A 14,061-nucleotide genomic window follows, 5' to 3' on the forward strand; every position below is an offset into this window, starting at 1 on the left:
AATTATCATGTTTGGAACTAAAATGAGTTGTTTAGAGTAATTTTTCTGCCAGAAATTGGTCGAAAGAGAAGCTTCTGAGTAGGAAGAAAAGTCTGTTACAATAGCAATTTTGGTCACTGTGGGGCTTTAAAAAGTGGTTATTCAACATGAGGCACAATCCATTTGACATTTTGAATAATTTTTTCTACATTTGAAAAAATAGATTTTTTGATGAAAAACTATGACCCCGGACCTGTCGAACTTTCTCCAGATGGTCAGAAATGGTCATTTTTTAATGTTTTCTCTTTTGACTGTAAACGACTATTAAATGTGCATTATCATGTATGGAACTAAAATGTGTTGTTTAGAGTCATTTTTCTGCCAGAAATTGGTAGAAATAGAAGCTTCTGAGTAGGAGGAACAGTCTGTAAAAATGGCAATTTTGGTCACTGTGGGGCTTTAAAAAGTGGTTATTCAATATGAGGCACAATCCCTTTGACATTTTGAATCATTGTTTCAACAGTTCAAAAAATAAATTTTTTGATGAAAAACGATGTCCCGGGACCTGACGAACTTTCTCCAGATGGTCAGAAATGGTCATTTTTTAATGTTGTCTCTTTTGACTGTAAATGACTATTAAATGTGAATTATCATGTATGGAACTAAAATTTGTTGTTTAGAGTAATTTTTCTGCCAGAAATTGGTAGAAATAGAAGCTTCTGAGTAGGAGGAAAAGTCTGTAAAAATGGCAATTTTGGTCACTGTGGGGCTTTAAAAAGTGGTTATTCAACATGAGGCCCAATCAAATTGACAGTTAGAATCATTTTTTCTACAGTTGAAAAAATCTATTTCTAGATGATAAACGATGACCCCGAACCTGTCGAACTTTCTCCAGATGGTCAGAAATGGTCATTTTTTAAATGTTTTCTCTTTTGACTGCAATGACTTTTAAATGTGAATTATCATGTTTGGAACTAAAATAAGTGTGTTTAGAGTCATTTTTTGCCAGAAACTGGTCGAAATAGAAGCTTCTGAGTAGGAGGAAAAGTCTGTAAAAAAGGCAATTTTGGTCACTGTGGGGCTTCAAAAAGTATTTATTCAACATGAGCACAATCCATTTAACATTTTGAATAATTTTTTCAACAGTTGAAAAAATCAATTTCTTGATGAAAAACGATGACGCCGGACCTGTCGAACTTTCACCAGATGATCAAAAAGTTGTCATTTTTAATGTTTTCTCTTTCGACTGTAAACGACTGTTAAATGTAAATTATCATGTTTGGAACTAAAATGAGTTGTTTAGAGTCATTTTTTCTGCCAGAAATTGGTCGAAATAGAAGCTTATGAGTAGGAGGAAAAGTCTGTAAATTGGCAATTTTGGTCACTGTGGGGCTTTAAAAAGTGGTTATTTAATATGAGGCACAATCCCTTTGACATTTTGAATCATTGTTTCAACAGTTCAAAAAATAAATTTTTTGATGAAAAACGATGACCCCGGCCGGACCTGTCGAACTTTCTCGAGATGGTCAGAAATGGTCATTTTTTAAGGTTTTCTCTTTTGACTGTAAACAACTGTTAAATGTGAATTATCATGTTTGGAACTAAAATGAGTTGTTTATAGTAATTTTTCTGCCAGAAATTGGTAGAAATAGAAGCTTCTGAGTAGTAGGAAAAGTCTGTAAAAATGGCAATTTTGGTCACTGTGGGGCTTTAAAAAGTGGGTATTCAACATGAGGCACCATCCATTTGACATTTTGAATCATTTTTTCAACAGTTCAAAAAATAAATTTTTGGTTGAAAAACGATGACCCCTGTCGAACTTTCTCCAGATGGTCAGAAATGGTCATTTTTTTATTGTTTTCTCTTTTGACTGTAAACATCTGTTAAATGGGAATTATCATGTTTGGAACTAAAATGAGTTGTTTAGAGTAATTTTTCTGCCAGAAATTGGTCGAAAGAGAAGCTTCTGAGTAGGAGGAAAAGTCTGTTAAATGGCAATTTTGGTCACTGTGGGGCTTTAAAAAGTGGGTATTCAACATGAGGCAAAATACATTTGACATTTTGAATAATTTTTTCAACAGTTCAAAAAATAAATTTTTTGATGAAAAACTATGACCCCGGACCTGTCGAACTTTCTCCAGAAGGTCAGAAATGGTCATTTTTTTATGTTTTCTCTTTTGACTGTAAACAACTGTTAAATGTGAATTATCATGTTTGGAACTAAAATGAGTTGTTTAGAGTAATTTTTCTGCCAGAAATTGGTAGAAATAGAAGCTTCTGAGTAGGAGTAAAGCAGTAAAAGTTTTTATTGCACAATTAATTAAAATCATTGCAATGTACATGCACTGAAATAGACGTTACACATTAAGAGTAAAAGGGTGCACAAAACAATTAAAACAGAAAAATTGTAAATAAAAAAAAAGAAAAACTTGCAGTAATGTCACCAGGAAAGGAACTCATGCTGGGTCTGAAGCAAGTTTTGGGGAATTAATTTCTAAAATAAACTTAACAAAATGAGCCGCCAACTGCGGAGAGTCTCCTCTCATGCAGGCATCTAGTGCTTCCTGGCAGGTCCTGATGTTGAGAAGAAGCCAAAGGGGACGCAACCAGAAGTTTCTTTGGGCTCCAAGTTTTTGGCAAATGCACAGTATGTGGATAAGGTTTTCCTCTTCCTGTTTGCAAAAGCGGCATTGAGATCATGCCCCTTTCCTGTACCCCTGGCCAAACTTGTATGCCATCAGCGGGATTAAACCAAAACGAAATCGCATCAATTGAAGTTTTATATGCACTTTCCTAGAAGCTGCCAGATACGACGGGAGAATTTTCGGGGTGTATAATTTAGAGACCCAGGGGCCATGAAAGAGCTGGGCGACCCGTTGCTCGTCGAGGGCGCTTGAAAGACTTTTTGCTTGTTTGGTTAGAAGTTTTGTTTTCGCTACAATGGGCAACGGGGATGACCATACTCTATTTTTCGATGCAAAACGATGACCCCGGACCTCTCGAACTTTCTCCAGATGGTCAGAAATTGTCATTTTTTAATGTTTTCTCTTTTGACTGTAAACGACTGTTAAATGTGAATTATCATGTTTGGAACTAAAATGAGTTGTTTAGAGTCATTTTTCTGCCAGAAATTGGTAGAAATAGAAGCTTCTGAGTAGGAGGAAAAGTCTGTTAAATGGCAATTTTGGTCACTGTGGGGCTTTAAAAAATGGGTATTCAATATGAGGCACAATCCCTTTGACATTTTGAATCATTTTTTCAACAGTTCAAAAAATAAATTTTTTGATGAAAAACGATGACCCGGGACCTGACGAACTTTCTCCAGATGGTCAGAAATGGTCATTTTTTAATGTTTTTTCTTTTGACTGTAAACGAATATTAAATGGGAATTATCATGTATGGAACTAAAATGTATTGTTTAGAGTAATTTTTCTGCCAGAAATTGGTAGAAATAGAAGCTTCTGAGTAGGAGGAAAAGTCTGTAAAAATTGCAATTTTGTTCACTGTGGGGCTTTAAAAAGTGGTTATTCAATATGAGGCACAATCCCTTTGACATTTTGAATCATTTTTTCAACAGTTCAAAAAATAAATTTTTTGATGAAAAACAATGACCCGGGACCTGACGACCTTTCTCCAGATGGTCAGAAATGGTCATTTTTTAATGTTTTTTCTTTTGACTGTAAACAACTATTAAATGTGAATTATCATGTTTGGAAGTAAAATGAGTTGTTTAGAGTAATTTTTCTGCCAGAAATTGGTCGAAATAGAAGCTTCTGAGTAGGAGGAACAGTCTGTAAAAATGGCAATTTTGGTCACTGTGGGGCTTTAAACAGTGGGTATTCAACATGAGGCACAATCCCTTTGACATTTTGAATCATTTTTTCAACAGTTCAAAAAATACATTTTTCGATGCAAAACGATGACCCCGGACCTCTCGAACTTTCTCCAGATGGTCAGAAATTGTCATTTTTTAATGTTTTCTCTTTTGACTGTAAACGACTGTTAAATGTGAATTATCATGTTTGGAACTAAAATGAGTTGTTTAGAGTCATTTTTCTGCCAGAAATTGGGAGAAATAGAAGCTTCTGAGTAGGAGGAAAAGTCTGTTAAATGGCAATTTTGGTCACTGTGGGGCTTTAAAAAATGGGTATTCAATATGAGGCACAATCCCTTTGACATTTTGAATCATTTTTTCAACAGTTCAAAAAATAAATTTTTTGATGAAAAACGATGACCCGGGACCTGACGAACTTTCTCCATATGGTCAGAAATGGTCATTTTTTGATGTTTTTTCTTTTGACTGTAAACGACTATTAAATGGGAATTATCATGTATGGAACTAAAATGTATTGTTTAGAGTAATTTTTCTGCCAGAAATTGGTAGAAATAGAAGCTTCTGAGTAAGAGGAAAAGTCTGTAAAAATTGCAATTTTGTTCACTGTGGGGCTTTAAAAAGTGGTTATTCAATATGAGGCACAATCCCTTTGACATTTTGAATCATTTTTTCAACAGTTCAAAAAATAAATTTTTTGATGAAAAACAATGACCCGGGACCTGACGACCTTTCTCCAGATGGTCAGAAATGGTCATTTTTTAATGTTTTTTCTTTTGACTGTAAACAACTATTAAATGTGAATTATCATGTTTGGAAGTAAAATGAGTTGTTTAGAGTAATTTTTCTGCCAGAAATTGGTCGAAATAGAAGCTTCTGAATAGGAGTTAAAGTCTGTTCAAATGGCAATTTTGGTCACTGTGGAGCTTTAAAAAGTGGGTATTCAACATGAGGCACAATCCATTTGACATTTTGAATCATTTTTTCAACAGTTCAAAAAATGATTTTTTTTATGAAAAACGATGACCCCAGACCTGTTGAACTTTACCCAGATGGTCAGAAATGGTCATTTTTTAATATTTTCTCTTTTGACTGTAAACGACTGTTAAATGTGAATTATCATGTTTGGAAGTAAAATGAGTTGTTTAGAGTCATTTTTCTGCCAGAAATTGGTCGAAATAGAAGCTTCTGAATAGGAGTAAAAGTCTGTACAAATGGCAATTTTGGTCACTGTGGGGCTTCAAAAAGTGGATATTCAACATGAGGCATAATCCATTTGACATTTTGAATAATTTTTTCAACAGTTGAAAAAATAATTTTTTTGATGAAAAACGATGACCCCGAACCTGTCGAACTTTCTCCAGATGGTCGGAAATGGTAATGTTTTATTGTTTTCGCTTATGACTGTAAATGACTATTACATGTGAATTATCATGTTTGGAACTAAAATAAGTGGGAAGCGGTAGGTGACGGTCCCAAGAAGGCGGAATGACACCGCCGGAGTGGAGAACGCTGAATGGGTCCGGGCTGATGCTAGATTAATGGACGATTGATATAGTAATTGTTGCTACACAACGCAGAAGTGTAGAGCTGTGAAGCTGCAATGCTTTAATTTTGAGAATTTACAAAAAGAAAACGGAGAGCTCGGAACTTACTGAGACCGCAAGTGCTGAATGTTGAATGCGGCAGCTACGGCTGATCAAGAGCCGTGTCCGGAGCTTGCTGTGCTCCACTAGCATACAGAGACTTTCGAAAATACCACGCTTCGCTCTAGAATCCACGAAGGGCTGGACGAGCTGGGCGAGCTTGATGGCAGTCAACTGGTTTGGTCTGCGACTGCCTCAGCGCTCTCACGCGGCACCGGCAGCAGCACTGACAAAGAAGGCGAGCTCTTGTGGGATGGCGCCGAAACCTCCTACGCGGACTACCCGGACGACAACAGCTAGCGGGAGAGCAACGATCACACCGGTATCTCTGTTAGTGCCGGCTATGAATGATTTAACAGCATGTAAAAAGCCCTTATCTGCCAACAACGCTCTGGAGCTAACTTCGGATGTGGATAAACTGCACCCCGGCAAGCACGAAAAATTAACTCGACCAAAAGGTAACACAGAAGATAACATGTTGTTAAACGGAGGGACTCAAATAGAAGCAATAGAATCTGAGACAGTGTGTCAAAGTGTTACTGCAGTAGCTCAGAGCAATGCCACTTTAACTGAGTTAAATATCTCGTCAGTGTTAGATACTACGGAGTTGGTTATTGCAGATGGAGGGGTTACAGATTTAACTAATGCCTCTACTATACTGGCTAAAGGAACTACTGAGCCTTTAGAGCCTCAGATTATGAACAGGGTGATTAATACCGATACTAATACGAAAACCCCTCAGAGTGAAATGACTAATACGCCTCCAGATAAGGGGAATGCCGAGGGTGTGGAAGAAGGTGAGGGCGGTGAGGGCGGTGAAAATACTGATAATACGGATGTAGCTGAGACAGACGAAGAATACATGGACCTTAATGATCAAGGGAGCAATACGCCTTTAAGATCAATCAAAGATAAAAATAAAGCTTTCAATACCAAAAAATCGAAGGGTAAAAATAAGAATAAGACCACGAAAATTACAAGCAAATCCAAGACAAGTGTTCTGAAAGCGATTGCCGAAAACAGTCCAATTAGACAATGGGTGCAGGCTAAGGGTGGCATAAAATCAATGGCGATGAGATTGTCTGGTAATAGCCCTAATGATCAAAATATTATTACCAAAGAGGTAACCGGAGCTACTACTATGGCGAATACGAATAGACCCGGACTAATGGACTCAAATCAAGTCACCAATGTACCACTCAGTCCCATTCAGTCTACTAGTTCTATTACTACGAAGGCCCCAGCCGAAGCTGATGGACATGATCTGTCTGGCATCATTAAGGAGTCTACAAAATCATCTGAGGGAATTCTATTGGATCATCCACACCCTTCTGTACCTTCTATGATACTTGTGGAAGACAATTCTGCTTCCGTGTTAATTAGCTGTAGCAGTAGCAGTAATAACAGCAGTAGCAGTATAACCCAAGCTTTGCCTAATACTTCTAAGGCGTCTATATGCGATGCTGGTCCAGCTCCGATAGGCGAGATTATGCTAGAAATACACCCGGAAAATACAGTTCTTTCTTCATCTAGTGTACCAACAGAATGGATTCCTCAGGGGGAGGTATCTGCTTCTTTTCAGACAATATTACATCTTTTAAATGAACAGAAACAAGAAGCTAAAATTCATTACCAGCAAATGAGGGAAGACAATAATAGAACTCAAACCACATTACAAGAGATGGCATGTAAATTGGGGGCTGTGACTCAAGATATTGAGGAATTGCAGCAAAGAGTGGTGGTAACAGAGGAGAAATCACAACGTTCTGAAATAGCAGTGAACAAACATGCCTCTCAACTTCTTCAGATGCAAGCTAAGCTGGAAGACTTAGAAAATAGACAAAGGAGACAGAATCTCCGCATTTTTGGTATTGCCGAAGGAGCCGAGGGGGCAGATCCGAGAGCATATATTACTCAATTATTTCAAAAGGCCTTTCCCGACCTTTCAGATTGGGATTGGGATTCTCAGATTCAACGGGCTCACCAGTTACCCCTAGTTCAAAGGGATAAGAGTGGTAAATTCCCACGACCAATTTTGATTTACATAGGTAACTATTTGCTCAGACAAGCTATTTCTTTAAAAGCACGTCCGAACACTCCAGTCACCATTGATTCTACTATTTTTTTTGTGAGATCAGATCTAAGCAAACTCTCGTTAGAAAGACGTTGGAAACTGAAACAATTCATTGACCCGATTAAAGAACTTGGATATCAAGTTTATTTACAGGAACCTGCAAAACTGAAAGTGATTAAAAACGGCCGTTCCTATTTCTTTTTGGAAGTAAATGAAATTGAAAAAGCTATTGCCTCCTGGCGATTGGGGAAATGATTAAGTTAATGACTAATGCTCTGCATATATGGCTTTCTGGATTTCTGGATATATTACTATTAGCTTTAATTTCTTGCGGGATGTGGGCGATTGTCCTTTTGGCTAGGTTATATTTGAGATAAAGAGCACTGTGTAGCATGGTTTTTCTATCTTTTTGTTGATATGATTAGTACTGATTACCTGGACCCTATCAGCGCTCTAACCGCTCTCCGACTGCCAGGGGAACGGCAGTCAACCGAACGGGGGGACCAGCAGGTAACTGTTGGGTGGGGGGTGGATGTTATGAAGTGTGGGGAGGGGAAGAGGGAGAGTTTTTTGGGGGGGGAAAAAATGCATCAAAAGGCACAAAATATACAAAAATAATATGATTTATAAAAATGTTTTGATTGGTTATGACGGTCATACAGATAAGGATTTTTATCATTTACAATGCATCGTATAAAATGGCTAGTTTGGAATGTTTCAGGATTAAATAATAGAACAAAGAGAAACCTAGTGTATGAAGAGCTGAAAATGTACAATCCTCAAATAGTGGTTATAACTGAAACTCATATACCTTATAAAGATAAGCATCTGTTGAAACAATTAGGATATGACATAATAGTCTGTACTAGATTTAATGCATCAATTCGTGGAGTAGCGATCTTAAGGCAAAAAGGGCTGAAATGCGAAATACTTAAGACACTAACTGACAAAGCTGGTAGATGGGCTATTGCTCAGATAAAACTGGAGGGCCGGAAATACACAATATGTGGAATTTATGCATCAAATCAAGATGAACCACAAATTTTTGATAATATTAATATAGAATTGCTTGGATGGGAAGGGGAATTTATTGTTTTGGGTGATTTCAACTGTATTATGAATTATGCTTTGGACACAACTAGGAAAAATTCCTTTCAAAGAATGCGGAAAACTAGAGCAGCAATTTTGGACTTAGCATCTAATCATTTTTTAAAAGACTCTTGGAGATGTTTAAATCATAAACTTGCAGGGTATTCCTACTACTCGGCCCCCCATAAACTATGCTCACGCATAGACATGATTTGGGTCTCAGATTCCATCCTCAATTGCAATAAATGCTCAATGGCAATTTATCCTAGGGTAACTTCAGATCATAACCCAATCTCTATTACTTTTGAGATTAGACCTCAAGACTCTTCGCCTCGACTTTTCTCATTTCCTAGATATTTATTTTCTGACAATGGATTTGTGAGTCAACTTAAGGAACACCTGAAACAATTCATTGATATAAATATCCAGTCGAGTCAACCCTTAATAGTATGGGACGCTTGTAAAGCTAGCATACGTGGTTTTACACAACAATACATATGGCATCAAAATAAAGAACACCAAATTTTGAATGAGAAAAGGCTTGGAGAAATACGTGATATTGAACTTCAGTTATCAACAGCTTTGTCTGATGAGGCAATGATTTCAGATATACTTAATCTTAATCTTAAATTAATCGCACTCAAAGTTGCACTCAAAGATCTTCTTAGAACTAAAAGTATTAATAAATTAAAAAAATATCAGCTTGATCAGTATGAAAATGCAGATAAAATTGGTAAACTTCTGGCTTATAGAGTTGCCGAAGATCGCGCACAGAACATAGTTAAAGAAATAAAAGGAGACAATGATCAACTGGTTAGCGATTCTAAATCTATACTGCTACAATTTGCTTCTTACTATCAAGCTTTATATACTCCGGAATATGTAACCTCGGAAGATAGTGTTAAAAAATATATAGAACTTAACACAGTAAAAGTCTTAAATCCACAACAAACAAAACAACTAGAGGAAGACATCACAGTAAGAGAAATTAGAGAGGCTATTAACTCCTTAGCAACAGGGAAAGCAGTAGGGGAGGATTCTATTCCTCTGGAACTATACAAATGCTGTGCTGAGGAATTAATACCTTTATTATTGGAAGTGATCCGGGCAATTGGTAATGGTCAACAAGCACCTAAATCTTGGAATCTAACTCAAATCATTTTTTTCTTAAAAAAGGGTAAAGTACCTCATGAGAGGGGGTCATATCGACCAATCTCACTTATTAATAGCGATGCCAAACTTTTTGCTAAAATATTGGCCATTAGGCTTGCACCAGTTATGTCTCAATTAGTATCTTCCCAACAACATGGATTCATACCAAAACGTGATACAACAGCACACATTAATATGGCCATTTCTGCTTTTGATGCTGCACGGATACAGTCCGCCCCACTCGGTATGATCTTACTAGATGCAGAAAAAGCATTTGACCGAGTGGGGTGGGGCTTTCTATGGCCAGCCCTACAGGCATTTGGCATTAATGGTCAATTGTTGAGGTGGATTCAATCACTCTATGACAACCCAATGGGTAAAATATATTACATGGGGAAATACTCTCCTATGTTTCCAATCAAGAGGGGGACAAGACAGGGGTGTCCTTTATCACCCCTGCTTTTCGCTTTGGGTATGGAACCTTTCTTAATTGCTCTCCAACGTCAGACTTTAATCAATCCATTTTTTAATGGTTTAAATAAACTGGACATCACGGTATATGCAGATGATGTAGCAGTGTTTTCCTCGGATGTACCTCAAGCTTTGAAAGGTATTTTTATCGAAGCAAATATATATGGATCAGTTTCTGGTTACAAACTTAACGCTATTAAAACTCAAATTGTTGCAAATCATCATCTTCCTACCTCTATTTCAGGTATTTGTAAGGTCGCAACATATCTTGGTGTTAAAATTTCCTCAGACATTGATTCTGTTGTGGCTCTAAATTATGAAGTATTATTAAAAGAGACTACAATGCAATTTAAGAAATGGCACAAACTTCCCCTTAATATTATCGGACGTATAAATTTAATTAAAATGAAAATTCTGCCTAAATATCTATATTTATTTCGGGCAATTCCTCTACGTGTTAATAACTCTTATTTTGTTAGATTAGAAGGGATTATTAGTAGCTTTATATGGGGATATAAAAAGGCCCGACGGGCAATCTCCTCACTTAAGTTTCCTTTTAGTCAAGGAGGCTTGGCTCTTCCAGACTTCAAACTCTATTATTGGTCGGCTTTCCTAACTCGCTTTCGTAGTTTAACAATTCTGGATAAATGTTTGTATTTTCATAAATTTCTGTTAGGACAAGATGCCACTATGTTTATTTACAGATTAAATGACCCTAATTATTTCAAAAGGGTTAAGTTTAAGACTATACGAGATACTGTTAATATTTGCCGCTCCATCATGATGAAATGTAATGCCTCTTGCTTTCATTATAAAACACCTCTTTGGGGTAATCCAGGATTCCATTCAATTTTTCATGAATCAATATGCAGACTATATTCAGAATTTGGTATTAGATCATTGGGAGACCTGTATGACCATCAAGGGTTTATGACATTTGAAAAATTGAGGCAATGCTATAATTTATCTGAATTGGCTGGGTTTAAATATTTTCAAATTAAGGATTATTTAGTGAAAAAATTAGAATTTAAGATGATAATAGATTCAGACTTTTGGGATTGTATTTATAGAGAATCAGACCAAGCTTGGATTAGTATAGGATACAAATTATTTGCGGCCTTTTATACTAGCGATTTAATAAAATTAACTGCGAAATGGAATACAAGGCTAGCTGCAAATATACCACCTGATCTAATCACCTTATCTTTTAAGAGCTTAGATATGTCAGTTCATTCCTCTAGCCTTAAGTTGCAAATGTTTAAATCTATATGCCAACTGTATCATACCCCAGAGAGAATTCTTAAATGGACAAGGAATAAAAATTTTAGTGAACGTACGAAATGCCCTAAATGCGATCTAAGCGGGGCTGATATCACTCATATGTTTCTATTTTGTCCTATGCTTAAAGATTACTGGAGTGGTATACTTAAGGTGGTTTCCGATAGACTTAATCAACCAATCTCTTTTTCCTCAACTGATGTACTGATTGGTACATGCGTGGGTCAAAATGAATTTAATGATTTGTTGAACATTTTAATTTCATGTGCAAGACTTATCATTACCAGAGTTTGGATTCAGAAAAATACACCAACTGTTATGGAATGGTGGAGCTTTGTTAAAGAAATTTACGCTATGGAGACCACTCTTGCCAATTCCAAGGGCCTTCGGGCTAAACAAAAAATGGACAACATTTATGTCTTAAATTATTGGCATCTTTTCTTTTTATTTCTCCTTTTTCCTTTCTCTTTTACATGACCGTATTTTCGTTTGGGATTATTGTAATGCCTACATGTGACTGTTGTATATTTTTGATTTGCTCCTTTTTTTCTTTTTTTTTTCGTGGTTTTTGTGTACTTTTGATGCAAATAAAAAATATTTTTAAAAAAAAAGGAACTAAAATAAGTGTTTGGAGTCATTTTTCTGCCAGAAATTGGTCGAAATAGAAGCTTCTGAGTAGGAGGAAAAGTCTGTTAAATGGCAATTTTGGTGACTGTGGGGCTTTAAAAAGTGGGTATTCAACATGAGGCACCATCCATTTGACATTTTGAATCATTTTTTCAACAGTTCAAAAAATAAATTTTTGGATGAAAAACGATGACCCCGGACCTGTCGAACTTTCTCCAGATGGTCAGAAATGGTCATTTTTTTATTGTTTTCTCTTTTGACTGTAAACAACTGTTAAATGGGAATTATCATGAATGGAACTAAAATGTGTTGTTTAGAGTAATTTTTCTGCCAGAAATTGGTAGAAATAGAAGCTTCTGAGTAGGAGGAACAGTCTGTAAAAATGGCAATTGTGGTCACTGTGGGGCTTTAAAAAGTGGGTATTCAACATTAGGCACAACCCATTTGACATTTTGAATATTTTTTCTACATTTGAAAAAATTGATTTTTTGATGTTTTCTCTTTTGACTGTAAATGATTATTAAATGTGGATTATCATGTTTGGAACTAAAATGAGTGTGTTTAGAGTCCTTTTTTGCCAGAAATTGGTCGAAATAGAAGCTTCTGAGTAGGAGGAAAAGTCTGTTAAAATGGCAATTTTGGTCACTGTGGGGCTTCAACACGAGGCACAATCCATTTGACATTTTGAATCATTTTTTCAACAGTTCAAAAAATGAATTTTTTGATGAAAAACGATGACCCCGGACCTGTCGAACTTTCTCCAGATGGTCAGAAATGGTCATTTTTTTATGTTTTCTCTTTTGACTGTAAACAACTGTTAAATGGGAATTATCATGTTTGGAACTAAAATGAGTTGTTTAGAGTAATTTGTCTGCCAGAAATTGGTCGAAAGAGAAGCTTCTGAGTAGGAAGAAAAGTCTGTTAAAATAGCAATTTTGGTCACTGTGGGGCTTTAAAAAGTGGTTATTCAACATGAGGCAAAATCCATTTGACATTTTGAATAATTTTTTCTACATTTGAAAAAATAGATTTTTTGATGAAAAACGATGACCCCGGACCTGTTGAACTTTCTCCAGATGGTCAGAAATGGTCATTTTTTAATGTTTTCTCTTTTGACTGTAAACGACTATTAAATGTGCATTATCATGTATGGAACTAAAATGTGTTGTTTAGAGTAATTTTTCTGCCAGAAATTGGTAGAAATAGAAGCGTCTGAGTAGGAGGAAAAGTCTGTTAAAATGGCAATTTTGGTCACTGTGGGGCTCAACATGAGGCACAATCCATTTGACATTTTGAATCATTTTATCAACAGTTCAAAAAATACATTTTTTCATGAAAAACGATGGGGCATATTACCAACAACTAGCGATAATTTTTGTCTCTAACTTGTTTAGAGACAAAAATTATCGCCTCACATCGGCGATTTTTATCGCAGATAAACCTTGCTATTAGCAAGGTTTATCGCAAATGCGATAAAAAACGCCCGCAATGCATGAATATCGCTAAAAAGTCAGCGATATTCATGCATTATCGAGCAAATGCTCTTAGCCATGTTATCCACCTACCATTGGATAACATGGCTAAGAACTGCTCAGGGCAGGTGTTAGCTTTTGGAGATATTCGCGCTTAGCGCAAATATCTCCAAAAGTTGGTAATAGGAGATAGCGATGTTAGCGACTGTTTCCAGTCGGTAACATCTTCGCACGCCCACTTTGCATATCATTAGTGATAAATATCACTGACATGCAAAGTGGGGCCCATGATGGTCGCTATCTCCTATTAGCTGTCGCTAACTGGTGTTAGCGACAGCTTGGTAATAGGGAGATAATTTTATCTCCGCTTTCTTGGCTTTTAAAGCCAAAAAAGCGGAGATAAAACCCCTTGATAATATACCCTGATGTCCCCCGGACTTG

The sequence above is a fragment of the Lissotriton helveticus genome, chromosome 4_1, assembly GCF_964261635.1.
Source record: "Lissotriton helveticus chromosome 4_1, aLisHel1.1, whole genome shotgun sequence".
Classification (NCBI taxonomy): Eukaryota; Metazoa; Chordata; class Amphibia; order Caudata; family Salamandridae; genus Lissotriton; species Lissotriton helveticus.